The 11,948-nt window shown below is 44.5% G+C and overlaps 1 protein-coding gene and 1 long non-coding RNA gene across 6 annotated transcripts in view; one reads left to right on the top strand and one right to left on the bottom strand.

Annotated features, from left to right (window-relative positions):
- Nucleotides 1–1,437: 1,437 nt before the first annotated feature.
- LOC113987527 lies at nucleotides 1,438–6,168 on the bottom strand. The gene is made up of 2 exons (XR_003540578.2): nucleotides 5,723–6,168; nucleotides 1,438–2,044 (listed from the first exon to the last, which is right to left on the bottom strand). It is a non-coding gene; the product is annotated as an uncharacterized LOC113987527 (long non-coding RNA).
- Nucleotides 6,169–6,551: 383 nt separating this feature from the next.
- AKAP11 (A-kinase anchoring protein 11) overlaps nucleotides 6,552–11,948 on the top strand; it is a 43,800-nt gene continuing 38,403 nt past the window's right edge. For 4 of the 5 annotated variants that reach the window (XM_027720289.2, XM_027720290.2, XM_027720287.2 and 1 more), the window contains exon 1: nucleotides 6,553–7,123. The gene's annotated coding sequence lies outside the window, so the exon portion shown is untranslated. Of the gene's footprint in view, nucleotides 7,124–11,948 lie in introns of all 5 variants that reach the window. The other variant, XM_027720288.2, reaches the window with a different exon arrangement.

Raw genomic sequence — 11,948 nt, 5'->3', positions numbered from 1 at the left:
GATTGTTTCCTTGTCTCCTTGTCACTCATAGTTTTGTGGGGTTTTTTTGTGTGTTTTTTTTTGTTTTGTTTTGTTTTGTTTTGTTTTTTGAGAGAGAAGCTATTAATACTCAAATTTTGTTGAAAAGTTATCACCAAGACGTATAAGGATTTGATAGTTTCCAGTCAATATTTTGATGGAAAAAGAAAATAACACTGTAATTAAAGTGTTCTCATGTTTAAGGAGCATTTATGTTATAGACTGAATCAGAGGGGAACTGAAATAATCTCTGAGTATTTGGCAATACTGAGGAAATCAAGAATCAGAAAGACTTAAATGACACACAGCAGCAGTTATTTGTGTGTGGAATATAAAACCAGGCAAGCCAAATGATCATATTGAGATTGACTTAAACCTTAAACATATGCTCAAGTTACTACATTTGGGATGAAGAGCACATTTCAAGATATGTTGCAGCAGCGCACAGAAAACTGTGTAGCAAGTCCAGCAGAAATGAAGAAGAAAATGCACCATAAACATTACAATAAATTATTGTCATTGTGGGAAAATACTTACTGTGCAAACGATTTCCAGTTCAAGAATAAACTCTGTAAAAACAGCAATAAACTGTGCCATGCTTAGAGAATATAAAGGTCAATGAAAAGCAAACAACTGACATAAATCCACTTGGAATCCAGATGCTGTAGCATCTCCGCAGTAGTTGAATTTGAGAGAGAAAATAAGTCAGATTTATTTATATGTGGAAGGAACAAGATCTGAAATGCATCTCAGTAAAGCATCTGTTTTTCCTCTGATTTCACAGCAGGAATATTAGAGACTACTTAAATAAATGAAGTTGTAGAAAATTTAATTACCACTAAACATTTACAAGGAAATTCATTGTTCCCTGGAGTTACCACAGTTGTAGTGATGATGGTGTATGACATCTCTGGGCTTTAAGAAGGAATCACATGCAGCAACTAGTCGGAAACAAACAAGAGAAGTGTATAGGGTGTACAGCATCTGCAGATTTAAGAAATTATAAGATTTATCCTACAATAGAAATTATCTAAACATTTGAAAAAAGCAGTTGATACCTTTTATGATGATACCATAGCTGTAAGCTGTGGGAAGACAAAGATGTAATTTTTTTTACAAACTTGTCTGATATCTTTCCAAAACTACACCAAAAGGAAAAAGTAACTGGAGCATTGCAAGAATTCTGCAATAATGTTTAAGGTTACATTCAGCAAACAGCACTTGAGCATAGTTAGTTCTGACAAAAAAGGGAGCTCTCCGTATCGGTGTTGACCTTAACATTACCAACTACCCAGTAAAGATCAGTACTTTTTCCCTAGTTCAGAAGAGGTATTTGCCTCATTATTGCATTTTTGGCAAGTTCATCTTAACCTAAATTCATTCACAAATATGGACTGAAGACAATGAGATAGCGTGTTATTTGATAGCAGACAGAAGTGTTTATTTCAGTCTCTCAGTGTAGCCTGCAGTAACTGTACCTTCTGGTTAGTAGGCAGACATACACAAGCAGATACTATGAGGTACTGCTGGCACGCAGTGTTATTTGAATGATCATTACAAAACTAGCACTGAAAACTCCCTCATAGGCTTGGGTGTCATCATTAATCCTTAAGGAAAATTCATTGATTTAATAGTAGCAATAAATATGTGCATAACTCACAAGGCAAAAGCTGAAGAAATCCATAAGGAACACAAAGTGCAGTACAGTTACATCCTTTCCCAACCGCAGTCAGTTATTAAGAGGGTTTGTTTAACCATCTTCTAATTGAGCAGACTGGCACTGAACATTCTGAATTCTCCTGGTTCCGTCAAAACTTTCTACAGAAGTTTTAGCTGTGATCTGGCTGTGGTTGCTGGCCAAGTTGGCTTCTCACTGTAGCTCAGCTGACTGGCTATCTAGCTCCCTGGCATCAGGCCGACTGCTCAGTTGGTTTCTTGGCTTCCCAGGCTTGTCAGCTGGCAAAGAAATAGATTGTTCCATTTTTTGCCAGAAAGGCTGCAGAGCCAACGTGTTTTGTTCCAGCACCTGATGAAACAAAATATTGACAAGTTGGAATTTCCTGTAGAATAAAAATTTCACTTCCCAGCCAGCTCCAGTTATTACTGTATGCTCTTGTGTAACACAGTGACAACGTTTATTGCATCCTCTAAGCAAACACAATGCACAGAAAGGATGTGAATTCAGAGAGCTTTCCAAGGCTTTGGATAATAATCTCATATCATCTGAAACAGCCTCTATGGAGCACAATGCATCTTTTGATAGGGTTAGTTTGTGACGCTTTCCATTTTGCGTTAAAAGGCCTATTTAGTTGGCTCTGAGAACTCATTTATCAGCAGGACATAAAACTGGCCAGCTGAAGGATGAATTCAGTATATAGTCCGTGGATTACACCCCTTGTGCATATTGTTTTGAAAGATGACTTAACACAGGTCACAGATCAAACTCCAGAGAAAGAGAAGCCAGAAATAGCTGCAATATATAGCTTGTATAAAAGTTATTAGGTTTCACTGTTGAAAAAAGGAATTGAGATATCCATAAACATGCAAATAGAAATGACTTCTCATACATGTCAAAAATGGATTCATGAAACATTCAGTGAAGAGAAACCAAAAAATGCCATCACATTATACTATAATGCCATAAACCCAACCTTTGTCAGACACAAACACCATGGTCCAGCCCAGGCCAAAGATTCATGACAAGATGAGTAATAGAATCACCCACTGAGACAAAGAGTTCCAGTTTAGGAGGTGGTAGGGGTGTCAAGAGTGTTTTCAAGGAGACACTGATTAGGGCCTAAATGGCAAAGCAAGCCAACACATGGGTATGCCCTCAGCAGCAGAACAAGACAATTTAAGCTGTTCCCGTTCTTGGTTGTTTCTGTGCTATCCCCAGCGCCATGCTGACACATTTATTACACTGGTGAACTGGATCAGCAAAATGGAAGGAAAGCAGGTTGTTCTCTATTCTTCTCAGTTCAGTCTCATTTATTGCTTGATTTCACAAATGTTCATGCTGGCACAGTCCAGAAGCAGTGCAGATGCGGGAGCAGGGAGCTGGGCTGGGGAGCTGAAGGGTAGGTTATAAACAGAGAAGCCACTAGAAGTCATTAAAAAAACTATTACATTATGACCTTTAGATTTTTAAATTTTGTTTGGTCTTTTTGTTTTTGAAGGGGTCGGGGGGAGAAGGGTGGAATATTATCAAGCACATGGCAGATCCTTCCCAGCTTGCTGCAAGGGGATCAATGGAAAAGGCTTAAACAGGTTTTAAAACAGGAAGAGTATGCTATGCCTCCTGTTGAAGGTAGGAATACATATAAATTACGCATCTGCCTTTGAGAAGGCAATCCTTATTATTCTAAGTGTAGCTTATACAATATAATTTCAAGTCTTGCCCAAACTTAATAAAGCTTTAGTTATAGAGACACATTTTTCAGAAGCAGTATCATAAAAAACCCTGACAAAACAACATTGACACAATCGTGCAACCGTGTAGTTTTCCTGTACAGAGGAAAAAAATGTAAGTAAGGGACTAGGAAGAAAACGGACAGAATACTGCCAGAAAGTCACAGACTAGTTCTTCAACACCTTTCACAGAACTGGCATTCAATATCCGAGAGAGATGACATATCGGTCAGTCTGAGATAATATTTGAATAAGTTGCTCCAAGCCAGTGATCCTAAGATATCGAGCTTAAAAGCCAGATACAGACAGTGAGTCAGGAATAGTAACAGTAGTTTTGACAAAAAGATTCTAAAGATGCCTATTTTTCATACCAAATGAGCAGGTAGAAAACACTACAGATGCATGACCAGCTCTGCCTGATGCTGATCCCCTTCATGGGGCCTGATCCTGATCCCCACAGGTGGACTGATGTCACAGCCTGGCTTTTACCTGTCCCCATCCCGATGCCCCAGGCTGGGGCTGTCCCCAGCTTCCCTGTTTCCTGGCTGGGGTCAGCAGAATGGGTTTTGAGTGGCCAGACCCTGCCCTGAAAAATATAAAATTAACATGACACAAAATACCAGAGCTCAGAAACCAACACTCTATTTCTTCATAATTAATATAAATTTTAAGAAGTGTTGGCTGACCAGACAAGTTTCCTGTGCTTTTACATAGACAGTATTTAAATCAACTGTAAAAAACAACAAAAAAATTTTAAATCACTATTTCAAAACTATCTCCATTTTGATTACTGTGTAAAAAATAACATTTTCTCTGACAAACAATGGCATGCTGTGGGTCACGTTTCATAGTTTCCTGATGAGGATAAATCTTGATTTTTCTCAAGGTTTTGGCAGGGAGCCATAGGAACTCATTATTCTGAATAGTCTCAGCGGAAGTATAAAACAAAGGGAATAAAAGGCTTGAATTTATTTTTAAAGCATGCTTTCTCATGTTTACATTGCTTCCAGAGCTACTTTGTTTTGGAATTTTTTTACTTATTGTTGATACATGAAAAACAATGATACATTAAAAACAACAAAACCCTCTTACGGAATTTTTAGCTTTCATGAAAACTGAAAAGTGTTTTTAGTGATGGAGTTGGTCAAAAGGAGGTATTTTGTTGGTTAGCTAGAGATGTGCAAACTGTTAAAATGTCTTTACTCAAATGATAGTGTATTTCCAAGTGAGGCTGGTCTCAAGGGGCACTGAAATGACGACTAACTTGATTTAAATTTGATGCTTTTATTCATTTACTGTCTCTCCATCTCATAGGGACCTGCAGTTCCTAGGAATATGAGAACCATTTTATTTGTCCCACTTAAGCCACACAGTGTGACATATTTTAGAACCAGTCCTTTGTTTCTTTTATCTATGTAGTGTTTGCATGGTTTGTTGGCTTTGTCCATAGCTTACTAGTTTTTACAGTAAATTAAAATGTAGCTCACCTACCTGTTGGTAAAAATCAGTAAGTGAATATGCACACCCTGACTTCTGAAGTGTCTAAAATGATTGCACAAATGAGAAACAGCCCATGATCAAAGACTAAATAGAAATAAAAGCCACAGCTCAAGTGAAAACAGAAGGTAGGCACAAGCAGGAATTATCTAGAGAAGTAATGGAGATCCAGTAGCAAAAATTCTCACACAGTAGTCTCCCTCTGTTTGTCTTTGTCTCTGTAAAGCGGAGCAGGTTGGACATTGAAACGGCCCAGTATTGAAAAAGCTACAAGGCTAGCATCTTAGGATTCTTTTTCTCTTTCCTAACCCCTTCCCTAGTATATGAAGTTTGGGATTTTTTGCTGAATTTAGCTTTGGGGGCTCTTTCTTTTCTGTCTTTCAGAAGCTGTTGCAAGCACATGCTGCCCTGTCTCCACCTGTAGCCACAGTGGAACTCCAGTTCTGTTGTTCCTCCTCCTGAGCTTCACTCTGACATGCCGAGTCTCAGAAAGACCTGTCCCGATTCCAGGAGTCTCTCCTTCTGGGAGGGACACAGTTGTTAGCGCACATTGCTAAGACGATCCATTGTGTATTGTCCAACACACTTCCTCATTTGTGTCCTTGTTGTCAGGTTAGTCTCTGAAGGAGCTGCTGCTGCTGCTGCAACTAAGTTATTTTGGGAAGCTACATGAAATTACTGTTTTCATGCAAACAAAATGAAATCCAAGGCCCCAACAGCACCTACACTTAAACACATATCATCCTAACTCATGAGGATGTGGAAATTAATTGCGTATTTGCTGGGCCAAACTATTCACCTGGTGTCCAGGGGAATCTGGTAGCACCGAGTTTAAAAATGGCATGTGGAAAGGAGGAAGGGCGCAAGATTTCCAGGCAGGGTTTGACAGTCTTGTCTGTGCCTCGTTTGACTAAAACCACGCTGTAGCCTCCAACCCGAGGCAGCCAGACGCCTGGGATGCCAGCCTGCCGGGAGAGGCCATCCCAAACAGCAGGATCGGCCCAGCTCACCTGGCAGGCACACACAGCCCGGGGCTCTGCAAGAGCCGCGCCCGCGCCTGGGCACACCCCGCGGGACAGGGCAGGGGCAGGGGCTGGACAGGAGCACGGACGGGGACTCGGACAGGGACAGGGGCTGGGAGAGACGGGTAGGGGGAGAAGGGCAAGGGCAGGGGCAGGGAGAGTGACAGGGACATGGACTGGGACAGGAGCAGGCACTGGGGCACGGAGAGTGGCTGGGGCATTGACGGGGGCAAGGACTGGGACCTGGACTGGCACAGGGCGAGCAGAGTCCCTCCCCGGGCTCCTGCCGGCGCGGCGGCGGCGGCGGCGCGCGCTCATCCCCACGCGGGAGCGCGCGCGCACGCACCGGGAAGAGCGGTGCGCGCCCCCGCCCCCGCGCTCGCGCCCTGTCGCGGCTCTTTCCGGGGCGGGCCCGGGTTCCCCGCCAATGGGAGCGCGCGGCGGTAGGTCCGGGGGCGGGGCCGGGCGGGAAGCGTCGCGAGAGCGGCGGCGCGCGCTGGGAGCGGGGCGGGGCCGGAGGGGGCGGCGGGGGCGTTGGGTTGGGCCGCGCGCTCCGGTGCCGCTCCGGCGCGGGGACGGGGGCGCGCGCTGAGGAGGCGGCGGCGGCGGCGGCCACCACAGGTACGGAGCGCCCGCTCTGCTTCCCACCCTCGCCGCCGCCCGGGGGCTGGGGGATCGGGGCCCGCCGCCGCCGCCGTCCCCGTCCCCGCACAGGGCGGGGCGCAGCCCGCCAGCCTGTCTGTCAGGCGGGGCTCGCTGCCACAGGTGGCCCCGGAGCTCCCGGGGAGGCGCGGGGCAGGGCATCTTCCGCCGCCCTTCCTTTCCCTTCGCTGAGGAAGGATCCGCTGGGGCAGCTCGGCTCCCGCGGGCACGGCCGGTCACCGGAGGAGGGGCCGGGGGAGGGCCCCGGAGCGCCCCTGAGCCGCAGCGCGGGGCTGACACGGAGCGGGGGTAACGCAGCGCCTCGGCCCCGGCACCCGCGGGGCCGGGGGGGCGCGTTCGCAGCTGCCCCCGCTGCGCCCCGCTGTTCCCCGTGGGCCGGGTCTGTCTGTCTGTCCGCAGCCTCGGCAGGGGACGGACTGGTTCCTGCCTGTGGTGGTGTGGTCGGTGCGCGGAGGCTCCGTGAGTTCGCGTTCTCTCCTGCGTGGACTGGGTTGTGGTCGGTGCGCACGGGTTAAGTAAGTTCACCCTGTTCTCAACATTTCGCTTTTTAAAAGTGTCTCCTCCCTCTTCCTCCCCACGTCCTCCTCTCAGTTCCTTTCCTCCCTCAAGGGAGGAGAACAGCGAGCGTTCCTCGTTTGCTTTCTTGGCTCTTTTAAGGGGCTTTCCTTAGCTTTCTTTTTTTTTTTTTTTTTTTTTTACAACTGAAGTACCTTTCTCTGGTTTTGCCTCCAAAAATCCAATATGCAAAAGGAAAAAAAAAAAGCGTGAACTGCGGATCCCAACTGTATATAGATTATAGCCTTCTAATTGAAGCTGTGATGTATTGCCAGAGTGACATAGGGAGAAAAATCCAAACCCTTAGGCTGTATCTGGAAAAGATCAGTGATAATGAAATAAATGGTAACACAATGCTCTTAGTTTAGCCATGTTACACTTGGGAAGAGTCTTACATTGCTTTGTATTTGTAAGATTATTTCAGAATTGTGCGGTTAGACTTCAGTGATAGATACTACCAATATTTAACTAATCCTTGAGAAACTAAGTCTTTTTAAATAATGTTGGTCTCATTTGTCCAGTGGTATTTCTTGGTCTGTACGCAAAGTGATTTTTTAGGGAGCATAGTAATTGAATGATACCATCTTGGTTGATGCCTCGTAATTCCATATCCTTCAGGGATTCTTTAAAATATGCTGGCAGTTGAAGTGGTGAAAAGACTTATTCAGTGTGGAAAAATAATAAAATAGATTAGATCATTCCTGTTTTCTGTTAATCATTTGGTATGATATAATCTTAAAAAACCCAAACCATACAATATACACCCCAAAAGTACCTCCTAAACAAGGTGTTCTTTGGTGAAGTTTTCTTGAAGAGGAAGTAAAATGGCTTGAGAAAAATGCTGTAGCTTAAAAAATAATACCCTCGACTTACTTGGTATAGTTCTGTTATGTACAAAATACACAACAGAATAAAGTACAGAAATTTAAAGTTAATCACACACAAAATCTAGGCTAATGGATCTGTCTGGTACATCAAATAACATTTTTTCCCAGAATGTATTTGAGAATCCGTACCCAGAACTGGGGGGAAGCTGTAGGTGATGACTTTAAATGATGATTTAGTCAAAGAGAATGATGGATTCTTTTGAAATTGTTGAGGCTTTGTCTTCATGTCATGCTTCTATATGTGACAAAAATACAACATAGAAGAATTAGAACCAAACAAGAGAAAGGGGACCCAACCTGTCATTAATGCTCACCATCAATGATGTATTTTGCTCACCCCTTCTTAGTGTGGGTGTGGCTGTGGTCGAGACAACTTGAATTTTATAAATGGACTTTTTCAAGACTGCCAACCTGATTAGTGAAACATATAAGCCATTAGAAATGAAAAATAGAGAAGGATCCTTGTCAGTGTGGACTTGTTTAATTTGGTTTTCAGTAGCAGTTGTTTTGGTAAGGTTATATATGCACATGCAGGACAACCAGAGTATAAGGCCCAGCCAACGTGGATTTACCAAAAGAAGGTCCTGCTTAACCAATCCGATCTCCTATGACAAGGTGACCCGCTTAGAAGATGAGGGCAAGGCTGTGAATGTGGTCTGTTTTGAATTGTGTAAAGTGTTTGACACTGTCTCCCACAGCGTCCTCCTGGAAAAACTGGCTGCTTGCAGCTTGGTTGGAGGGACTCCTCAGTGGGTAAAAAACTGGCTGGATGGCCGGGCCCAGAGAGTTGTGGTGAATGGAGCTAAATCCAGTTGCAGGCAGTCACTAGCGGTGTTCCCCGGGGCTCAGTTTTATGGCCAGTCCTGTTTAACATCTTTATTGATGATCTGAATGAGGGCATCGAGTGCACCCTCAGTAAATTTGCAGACGTCACCAAGTGGGGCAGGAGTGTTGATCTGCTGGAGGGCAGGAAGGCTCTGCAGAGAGACTGGGCAGACTTGATCAAGGGGCTGAGGCCAATGGTATGAGGTTTCAGTAAGGCAAAGTGCTGGGTCCTGCACTTGGATCACAGCAACACCATGCAGTGCTACAGGCTGGGGGAGGAGTAAGTGGCTTGAGAGCTGTTTGGTGCTGGACAACAGCCGTCTGAACATGAGCCTGGGCAGTGTGCCCAGGTGGCCAAGAAGGCCAGTGGCATCCTGGCCTGAATCAAGAATAGTGTGGCCAGCAGGACTAGGGAAGTGATTGTCCCTCTGTACTCGGCACTGGTGAGGCCAGAGCTTGAATCCTGTGTTCAGTTTTGGGCCCCTCACTTCAAAAAGGACATTGAGGTGCTGGAAGCATGTCCAGCGAAGGGCAACAAGGCTCGTGGAAGGACTAGAGAACATATTCTGTGAGGTACAGCTGAAGGAGCTGGGTTTGTTTAGTTTCGAGAAGAGGAGGCTCAGGGGTGACCTCATTGCTCTCTACAACTCCCTGACAGGAGATTGTAGTGAGGTGGGTTTGATCTCCTCAACTGTGCCTATAGTGAGAGGACCAGAGGAAATGGTTGCTCTGGGAAGTGGTGAAGTCACCATCCCTGGAGGTGTTTAAGAGGTGTCTGGATCTGGCGCTGGGTGATGTGGTTTAGTGTTTACAGTGATAGTGCTGGATGTACAGTTGGACTGGATCATCTTGCAGGCCTCTTCCAACCTTGATGATTTAGAGTGTTGTTTTTAAGGTATTTTTAAATTTCACATTTAGAATGAATCTTTCAAAGTTCAGTCTTAGATTAAGCCTGACTTCTGTAAATCATCAGTAGAGTTCTCTAGGCTGCTTCAGGTCATTTGTGTTGAAGACCAAAAAAAAGTACTTTTCCTTAAAAGAAAAATATCTATTTTTGCTGTAGTACTACTAAAGAAACCTTTTTAAAACATAATTTTAGATAAATATTGTCATTGTCTAGAATGTTTTATTTGAAATTTTATTTAAATGAGAACATATTATATGTATTTCAAATTTATTGCCCGTACAGTTCAAATTTATTTGTTTAACAGAGGTGTGCACATGTCCAAATATGCCCCTATAGCTATTAAAGAGATTTACTCAGTACATTTGCACTTTACAAAAAAAAAGATAAATTTTCTTCCTTTCTGCCAGCTAATGATTGTCAGTACATACTGACTTATAATAAATTTAGGCAGGGGTTAAACTTATATAAAGATTTTAAATCCGGGGTAAATTTCCGTTGGATTCCCTTAAGCTGATTATTTAATTTTGATCCTTATATATATTCTAACAAGGATATATGTATATGGAAAAGCTAGCTAAATGCTTGTTACATGGTCTGATGAAAATGGTACTCTCAGCATATCACTGGAAAAATGGATTTATAAATTCATAGAATGGTTTGGGTTAGAAGGGACCTCTAAAGGCCATCTAGTCCAACCACCATATGATGAGCAGGGACATCTTCAACTAGATCAGGTTGCTCAGAGCCCTGTCCAGCCTGACCTTGAATGTTTCCGGAGATGGGGCATCTGCAGCCTCTGGACAGTCTGTGCCAATGCCTTACCACCCTCATGGTAAAACATGTCTTATATCTAATCTGAATCTATCCTCTTTCAGTTTAAAACCATTTGTCTTTGTCCTACTACAGCAGGCCCTGCTAAGAAGTTTGTCCCTGTTATTTTTATAAGCCCCTTTAAGTGTTGAAAGGCTGCTATAAGGTCTCCTGAGAGCCTTCTCCAGGCTGAACAACTCCCACTCCCTCAGCCTGTCTTCATAGGAGAGGTGCTCCATCTCTCTGATCATTTTTGTGACCTTCCTCTGAACCCACTCCAACAGGTCCATGTCTTTCCTGTGCTGAGGACCCCAGAGCTGGATGCAGTATTCCAGGTGGGGTCTCACCAGAGCACAGTAGAGGGGCAGAATCCCCTCCCTCGACCTGCTGGCCATGCTGCTTTTGATGCAGCCAAGGATATAGTTGGCTTTCTGGGCTGTGAGCACACATAGCCAGTTCATGTCCCCTGTAGTGTCCACCAACACCCCCAACTCCTTCTTAGGGCTGCTCTTAATCTGTTCATCCCACAGCTTGTATGAATACTTGGAGCTTGCCTAGCCTAGGCATAGGACCTTGCATGTGGCCTTGTTGAACCTCATGAGGTTCACATGGGTCTGCTGCTTGAGCTTATCCAGATCCCTCTGGGTTGCATCCCATCCCTCAGGGACATCAACCACACCACTCAGCTTGGTGTCATCTGCAAGTTTGCAGAGGGTGCACTGTCTATGTCATTGATGAAAATATTACATAACACTGATCCCACTATGAAACCCTGAGGGACACCACTTGTCACCAGTGTTCATCTGGACATTAAACTGTTGACTGCTCTCCTCTGGATTGGCCCATCCAATCAACCCTAAACATTCCACCCATCAAATCCATGTCTCTCCAGTTTGGAGAGAAGGATATTGGAGGGGACTGTGTCAAAGGCTTTACAGAAGTCCAGATAGATGACATCTGTAGCTCTTCCCTTGTCTCCATTATAGAAGACCACTAGGTTGGTCAGGCAGGACCTTGGTGAAGCTATACTGGCTTCATTAAATCACCTCCCTGTCCTCCATGTGCTTTAGCAAAGTTTCTAGAAGGATTTGTGCCCCGGCACAGAGGTGGGGCTGACAGGTCAGTAGTCTCAAGGATCCTCCTTTCTAACCTTTTTTAAGATGGGTACAATGTTTCCCATTTTCCAGTCACCTAACTGCCATGACTTTTCAGATATGATGGAGAGTGACTTAATAACTGCATCAGCCAATTCTCTCAGGACTCTGGAAAGCATCTTGACAGATCCCATAAACTTACATACAGTCAAGTTCCTCAGGTGGTCACAAACCTGATCTTCTCATGCAGTGGGAGGGACTT

The sequence above is a fragment of the Pipra filicauda genome, unplaced genomic scaffold (genome assembly GCF_003945595.2).
Source record: "Pipra filicauda isolate LSUMZ 115617 unplaced genomic scaffold, ASM394559v2 scaffold28_size6257848_pilon, whole genome shotgun sequence".
In the NCBI taxonomy this organism is placed as follows: domain Eukaryota; kingdom Metazoa; phylum Chordata; class Aves; order Passeriformes; family Pipridae; genus Pipra; species Pipra filicauda.
This window is presented reverse-complemented; position numbering and strand designations above follow the sequence as displayed.